Below are 9,228 nucleotides of genomic sequence, written 5' to 3' on the forward strand. Positions count from 1 at the left end.
TTCAGTGGATTGTGTCTGTTCAGCAAAAGTAGTCACTTTGTCCTATCCATTGGGAGGTAGGCTCTAATAACCTCCACCTGTTCAGAACACTTCCTTGTCTCCTTTGCTTGTCTCTTTTAGTAGCTAAGTCCCAACAATGGCATAAATTTAGATAGAAATGTTAAACAAGGTTTTCTACAACTCAATCACATGAGATTGACAGAAGCACAGAATTGGACGAGTTACAAATTCCTGCATCTTCAGTTATCTTCCAGACATTGCAGCGTTCCAAAACCTCAAATTGAGCAATCATGACTTGAGCAAAATACAGATGTTCATTCTAGAAGTAGACTCGAGCATCTTGTCACATTAAGCTTGGAACATTGTCCATCCAAATAGGATGTTTGCCTGCCATGTTATTTTTGTCCATCTTCTAGTGCCCCACCGAGAATCTTGCCATCTGAGAGGTTCTTTAGTTAACGGGCAGGCAATTGTCTCTAGCGCATTCGAGGCTTTCATAGTAGGTCCTTCTTTCCTCTTCTGTGACATGCACACTATTTGATCACAGTGCAAACAAGATCCTGACTGACCGAGGTTTTGCTTTGATGCAAGCATGAACTGGAGAAAAAAACTACTTTAAAAAAGTTCTTGATAGGCACCCTACACCTTAAATATAGAGGGATCCATTGCACTCAAGCTGCAGAACTGGTGATGTATCATTTCAAAGCACATAGGAGTGGATAAAAACTACAATCAAGAATTTCCAATACATATCCTGCAACTATGGTCTGAGAGCCAAGCTTTCTTCCCTCAAGGATCACTGCACGACTGCAGTGTGATTTGAGCTTGTAACTGATGGATCTTCACCTAGATGGTAGAGATTCACAACTCGTTCTGTGGATGCAAGCCGCATTAAAAGAATTTCCTTAGAGATCTGTCTTTCCTCTTCCTGGTGATGGATACCTTGTGATTGCAGTGCGATTTAACTCCGAATTGATCAACCTTACTTTGATGCAACGATTGACAACACATAAGCTACTTTGACTAGTTTCCAGTCGTAACCATGCCAGCTACAACCTCAGAGTAGAGGTTCTTCGCCCTTGCTCTTGCACTCTCCCTCTCTCTCTCTCAATGTGGCTCTTCAGCATACAACATGCAGTTGTCTCCAGCAAGCATTATGCTTTTTCCCCTCTATTCCTGCAAACACAGTGTCCGAAAATAGACCCCATCTTTTCCAAACTCTATTTCTTTTAAGAAGTAATAGCGCAATGCATCACTACCAAATGTTGCCACAAGTTCCTTTGGTTCAATTGTATTCCCCAATGATTTACCCATTTTCAACCCATCCTTTGTTTAAAAAAACCATGCCCATAAACCATTCTTGGCAATGGTAAGCCTGCTGACATGAGCATGCCTGGCCAATAAACATCATGAAACCTGAGAATATCCTTTTCGATTATGTGAACAAAGGCAGGCCAACCAGCAGTGATGGCGTTTGTGAGAGTGGGTTCCAACTCCTTAGGCAATAATGCAGAGATGTAATGCTTTAGCTGCATCTATCCTGACATGGTTGTCATTGGGAACAATAATTAAATCCATCTCGATGCAAGAATTGCAATTTTTCTTCAGCAAGCCAAGTGTCCGATTGAGAAGGTTTCCAATTGTATTGGCAAGATGAGCGTTCATAATGCTGACAAACCGTTCCTCTGAATAGTCCCCTTCCTTGACTATTTGCAGAGTTCCATATCCTCCAAAAAGGCTTGATAAGTCTGTTTTTATGATAAACATTAAAGCCTTGGACATCCATATGCTCCTTGGAATCTTTTACAAACCCTATTGTCACAATGGCTTTCATTTGAAATGAATCATGTTGATGTGTTGTCTCCTGTTCATCATCATGCTACCCACGTCCCATAGGGTCTGTAGGTGTGCTTTTGGGTGAGCATAAAATCATCTGCTAAACAGTGAGGTTTGATCTCCAGCCCACGCAAAACAAAACGCAAACACAACGACTAAGTATGCACAAAGTAACAAATGTCACACACACAATTTTTTGGTGGATTCCACACCTCGGATACGCAGCAATAGGACAACTACTTTACACACAAACGTTAGGGTCGAAGCAAATTCATGTTGCACTTGGTTCAAAGAGAATGGGAAACAAGAGGGATGCAAAGCTTGATCTCTTGTCCCATAAGGAATAGTCCCATTCTGTTCCCCTAAAACAACACAAATCGGGACTCTAGTATCCTAGATTCTAGGTCAATGTTCCTTGCTATTCATTTCCTTCAAAAAAAGCTCCCGGCCAACCAGGACCACCCATCCGTAGGACGGACCCATGGCCACATCCACTGCACTTTCCTCATGGTTGCTTTAGTTGTCTAATTACCTACCACATTTAGTTGGACACGCATAAAACAGCTTCCTTAATTAGCAAATTAGACACTAGTTCCTTCACGTAATCTTAGCACTTGACATAGAAAACAATGACAAACAAGTTCCTTTTCAACAATTGATCTTATTTATCTTTGGAATATATCATATAATCCAACCCGAAGGCTAATCCATAATCCACCCGAAGGCAATCTATAATCCATTGGAAGGCAATCCATAATCTGCTGGAAGCAATCCAGCAATCCTCAAGGATTACTAATCCAACTTTTTGCCCATAGACTAGTATGCGGGCCTCAAGATCCAATCCCACTCTTGTGCAGGGCCCGGAAGGTAAGGGATTTATGGCCAGAGCCCCTTCTGGCACCCAAGCGTCCACCCGTAGACTAGTATGTGGTACTTGAGATCCAATCCCGCTCTTGTGCAGGGCTCGAAAGGCAAGGGATTTACAGACAGAGCCCCTTCTGGCACCCAAGCGTCCTCCTACTCCAAGTAGCACCCAAGGGAGAGACCTCTCACGGTGGGTTCGGTCCACGTTCCCGGTGCAGCTAACAACCCCCTTGGTTAGGGTCAGGCAGACAGTCGGGGGTAACTGATGCTGCCTCTCCCTCTAAGCCTTCAACCTAAAGCATTAATTATTTTTCCATCTTTAATTCTTTAACCAAAGCAATACAAACAGTGTTCCGAAATTGTACAAACATAATCAATCCAGTGGTTGTTTTATTTGGCGAACTGCTAAGGTGTGAATCCTTTTCTCCGAATGCATCCAGCATCCGATCTAGGATCAATTGTGACTTGGCAAGATCCTCAAGGGTTTGTTTATTTACCCTTTTGTCCTTGGGTTAGGGTCATACCCTGTCAACCCAAATTAACCAACACCTTAGGTTTCTTAAGTTAAGATAGTAAACCCTGGTGACCATGTCGCTCTAACTTGATTTGTCAATTGCTTGCTAGGCAATTCATAGTTACCTTATCTTGGCAAATCAATTCAAGAAGGGTGATGTAGCAGGATGTCTACTCATTCTCTTGCACAATAGGCTTGCACTAGAACCTGCCAACTGTATTCCAAGGAGTGGCAAATCTATCTTGTGATTTAACACAAAACCATGCAACTTTGCAATCTTGTTGCATAGGAGTCGCATCTAACTTGTGGGACCAAACTCCCATCAATGATGTTCCTTGGTCAAGAAGTATGTTTAGTCAAAATGTATGGTTTGGGGTGTCTTCTTTTCCAACCCAATCCATAACCTTACTAGTGCCAATAACATTTGGCCCTAGGGGTTCTAGATTTAATCGGAAGTTTAGTATTAGGTTGATCAATCCTTAGGGTAAAACCCTGGATCATTATTGTATGGGCGTCCAATTTAACCCAAACATTCAGTGAATTGTGGGTAGGACTTTTGGGTTTGAGGGTCTTGACTTGGCAACCAAGTGTGATACTAGGCAGAATTTCTAACATGCTAAACCCTAGCTAGCACTTGAGGTGTTCGTTGTACTAACTAGTTATGCTTATAGGAATCCCTTGAGGGTTATACCCTTACAAGTGATCTAACCAAATCGGTCTACTTGTCTTGCGACAAGAAACGATCTCTTCTTAGAGATGCTAAACTTGTTCTAAAGGTGTAAATAGTTGAAGGACATCGCATTACGTGTAAATATGCGATTCATTACCTCTATGTACTATAAGTTTGTAATAACCCTTTCTTTTCTTGCTAAAGTATGACGAATGACAATTTGGAGAATAACTTGCATAAAATCTACAAAGATTTACATCAAGGAGCTATGCCTACAACTTTTTGTTTAATGCAATTGAATTTTAGGCTTTAATATGATATGCAACCTTTTCTAGATACAACTTCGATGAATGAAGTTCATGCGTGATGAATGTGTAACATGCAACCTTTTCTAGATACAACTTTGATGAATAAGTTCATGTATGACGAATATTATAAGACTAATGTTGACTTAATCCATTCTACAAGCATCTTCTCATGCAACATGCAAGTCCATAGTTTCATTTCCATGCCATGCAATTCTTTGGACAACATCTAATGGATGTCAACAATTTCCCTCATGTGAATCACAACAAGGAAGTTATTGCCTAAATGCAATATACGCTTTCTCTTTCTTGCAAGGAAGACTAGGGTAAATTTAAACAAAATTTCCATATTTTTAACCTATGCAATATGCGTTTAGGTTTGTCACTTTAGAAATGCATGAAAAGGGCAATATGCGACTAAGCTCGTAAGATGAATAAGTGATTTACATTTATAACTTTGGAAATGCAAGCAACCCAATTTCATGACATGCACCAACCCTTGTCCATTGTTCAAGGAGATAATTTCTCAAATGTATTTTTATCTTTACTACATGAATTAGAGACAAGCGTAAATGCATTCTTCCCATGGAGTTAAGCGTGCCTAATGCATTTCTTTTATGTGGAATTAAACTCGTAAAACTTGGGCTTGAGGGCTCATGGGGATGTCCACGCGTATGCTCAGGTTTGAGAACTCCGTGCATGCGCCTTGCATCTTTTGTTTTGGGGCCATTTATGCAGTGTAATTTTTTGTTGCAGTAGCTTCCCTTGGGTTATTCGCATGTCTTGAAGACTTAAAGTCTGAGATATTTCCCTCCTACGTGGGATCAGGGCCTTGGGAGCTTGGACTTTTAAATCCTGGGGATAAACCCTATGCAATAGGCTTATAGAAGCTTGCCTTTAGAAGCTTCTAAGAAGCTTCTTTACTCTGTCAGAACGTGACATGGAGGGGAGGGCGTAATGATTGGAGGAGAGGATGACAACGAACAGAAGGATGATGATGGCGATGGGTAGACAGCTGTAGCGCGGCACTCGACGGCAGCAAGCGGACTTCACGGCAGCCCTTGGCATGGCAATGGTGACAGCACGATTGGCAGGCAGTACAGCAACCCCCTTCTCTCTCTTCGATCGTGCCTCCCCCCAAGGCTAAGGGAGAGGTTGTATAGTGTGTAAAGAAGGGGGGAGAGATCCACCACGTGGAGGCTTCATGCCTTCCCTCCCTCATGCATCTCCACACCACACTCCTCCCTCTCTCCACTTAACTCACTCCTCCACACACTCCCTCTCCCCCTGCCATGCATCGACTGAGGGGACGGGTAATTAAAAATTTTTCCACTACTTTAATCATTTATCCATTTGCCTTTATGTAAGGGGTGTTTCCTATCTGGCTTGCGGTTTTTATGCGCCGGCCTCATTTGTACCATGCGGATGGGCTCATTATTGCATGTGCGGGGTAGGGACTTTGTCACTATCATTATTCCGTTGCGGGAGATGACTTTGCATGGCTTTTGCGTTGGCCTCTAGTGATCAAGGTCCTTAAATATTTCGAGCAAAAATATTACAACTTTGTAAGTTTTTCTTTTGTTTTTCTTGCTTATTGTTTTGCAATATCCTTTGTACTAACAATCGTGTTTCTAACAATATTTGTATTTTATTTTCTTTGTAGCACTCCATTACAAATCGCGATCCCACGGGCCTTGAAACTCGATATGCAGAGAGGCACAATCTCATTGCATTGATCAACCGATTGTATGGACGCCTGTAAGTCACTTGTCTTTCTTGTCTGTATTTGCCATGTTTAATTAGAATGCATTATTGTATGGTGGACTGATGTGTAGTTGTTTCTTTTTCTGCAAATTCGTTCGATGCTCCTTTGCACCGAGACAAGGTTTTGGATGGCGATGATCTATAGCTCGCTCTTGGATCCCTAGAGCTCACATACCCTTCTTTTTTGGTTGCGTGACTTATGTAGACATTTTCTATGTAGTAGTAGTATCTTGCCATGATTGTACCGATCACTTTCATTATGTGACCATATATTTATTTCATATATCAATGTTATGATTTAAGTGTACTTTGCCTTTATTTACACGAGTATTGTACACATTACTGAAACTATTTTGTATGTCCCAAATAAAGTACATAGTGCTATAAATTTTTTTTTCCTATTACCATTGCTACTAGCATCGCAAATTTACTGCATGCATCACTATTAGCATCACAAAATACGTCACAAAGCGTTGTTATTTGTGTCAAATAGCGACGTGATAACAATGCTGATACTGACTGTTCTATGGCGTCGCCAATAACGACACTTTTTGTAACGATGGGGATAAATTTTTTAATGAACATTTTCATCACTTTTAACGTCGGTATAAGGCCTCTATCTTGTAGTGATTGCCAGGTTAGAACCTGATTTATGTTATTTTAAGGGATCAAAATGGGACTATACCCTATGAGTAGAGAGATTGAGTGACGCATCCCTCTTGTTTCCCATTCTCTTTGAACCAAGTGTGGCATAAGTATTCTTCGGCTTGGGTATCTTTGCCTAAAGTAGGATATACAGGACCCGATGCTAGAATGTTGCTAGGAGATGTTGACTACTAGGGACTGAAGTTTGAGGTGGATTTTATTGGGTTTAGCCTACGAACATTGCAGTTTCGAGGTGGCGGAATTTGGAAACCATAAGCAAAAAACCTCATGACATTCCAGGGGAGTGCAGGGCGCGGCGTTGCTTAGACTTGGACCGCTAAAAACATGCCTAGATAGCTAATAGGCACTACAAGATATAAGCCTTATATCAAAATTAAAAGCGACAAAAATATTAATAAAGAAATTTACCCCCATCGTCGCAAAAAGTGTCGTTATTGGTGATGCCATAAAACAGTTGATATTAGTTTCATTATCAGCGCCACTATTTGCATCAGTATCAGCGTCGACACAAATAATGATGCATTGCAATACTAATAACGATGGGTGCCGTAAATTTGCGATGCTAATAGTGACGATAACGTGGAATTTTTTTTGTGGCAGGGCAGTATATAGCACTATGTGCTTTATTTGAGCCATACAAAATAGTTTCATAAATGTGTACAATGCTTATGTAAATAAAGATGAAGTGTACTTAAATCATAACACTGATACATGAAATAAATACATGATCGCATAATGAATGCGATGGGTACAATCATGGCAATATATCACTACTACATAGAAAATGTCTACATACATCACATGACCAAAAAAGAAGGGTGTGTGAGCTCCAGGGATCCAAGGGCGAGCTATAGATCATCGCCATCCGAAACCTCATCCCGCCGCAAAGGAGCATCGAATGGACTCTGCAAAAAAATAAACAACTATACATTGGTCCACTATTCAATAATGCATACTAATTAAACATGGTAACTACAGACAAGAAAGATGAGTGACTTACAGGGCTGCTGCGTCCATACAACCAATCGATCAATGTAGTGAGATTGTGCCTCTCTGTACATCGATCTCTGCATATCGAGTCTCAAGGCCGGTCGGATCGCGATTTGTAATGGAGTGCTGCAAAGAAAATAAAATACAACTATTAGAAACACGATTGTCAGTACAAAGGATATTGCAAAAAAATAAGCAAGAAAAATAAAAGAAAAAATTACAAGTCCTCCAGATATGTCCTATGGCCGCCACTCCCAAGATGATGGACCACTCCAGCCTCTAGTCGTGCCCTTGCGGCCTCGTGTTGCTATCTCCAACGTCTTGGAGAATCTGTAGCCTCCTCCCTGAGTCGCCGTCAGTGATCCACGTCTAGCTACTCGGTCTTTGCAACCCCACTCTTGAGTGCCTTGCATGCGTCCGACGTCTGTGTGACATATATACACACATGCACTCCATCATCCAGCCCTGTAGAAAACCTATCTACTATGGTTGGTATCGGAAACTCCTCATGCAAGGATGATACTATGTAGTCCTTGATCTGCTCCGGTATGTTCTTCAAATGATCCAAGACGTTGTGCTGAAAAACTTGTCGGCACAACTCTCTCATGTGAGCCATCACCCTCCTCCCCTCATTATTCATGATGATGGCTCCTGACCTATCATCTACAAGGTAGGCATACCCCTCTGGGGTATGCCTAAGATGGGTCCTCTCCCACCTGCGACCACACTCTTGGGCATATCCAAGAGACCCTTGTACATGTGGTGTACTGATCGGGGTAGTATCTATCGGAGTAGCATCCATAGGAGTGCCACCTGTGGACAGCTGAGCAAAAGCCAAAGTGAGTGGAGTAGACATCCCCATAGCTATGAAAAATCTCGGAGGTGACACAACTCTAGCAGAACAACGAGACGAAGACACCGCGTCCGTGCCTCCATAGCAACCACCTGAGCCACGCTCTCTAGAATCGCCACGAGAGCGAGGAGTAGCACTTGTATCCCGAGTCGATAGCGGGCTCACTAGATCTGGATCTCTGCAGCATCCCCTTGAACCACTCCCTTCGTCTGGCCCAAGTATGGAGCATCAACTTCGTCTACTCGAAACTGAAGCATTAGATCGCACCAAAGTAGATCTAATAGAGCAGCCTGACGATGTCCAAGACAGCTCCTGGTCCGCCATGTCTCTAAATCTTGCCATTTGATCTAGAGACATGCACGTGAAGATCTCCTGCAGCTCCTCATCGCTCATCCCTTGAATCATCCTAATGACCTAAGTATCTACAAAGATCCCCTGCACAGAAAAAAATGAAATTAATATAATCAGTTTAAATCATATAAAGCATGGTAATATAAATCTTTAAAAAATGATCTTACTTAAAATGCATATCTTATGTACCCTTATAAGCCATTCCTCAATGAATTGAGTAGGTCGATGCTCCAAGTATGAAGTATCCTATGGTCCCATGTCAACCTCCTGACACAACTCGTAATACACTGGAAGGTCGATAGACATGTCACCATTGATCAAATGTGTCCCATGGCAATAGAATAAGGACAACACACTTAGACCCATTGGGCTCTTCTAGCTAGTAGTTATTCCTGAAGGAAAATGGACACATATC

Source organism: Lygodium microphyllum, chromosome 14 (genome assembly GCF_053477565.2).
Source record: "Lygodium microphyllum isolate KBCC chromosome 14, Lygodium_microphyllum_v1.1.10, whole genome shotgun sequence".
NCBI lineage: Eukaryota > Viridiplantae > Streptophyta > Polypodiopsida > Schizaeales > Lygodiaceae > Lygodium > Lygodium microphyllum.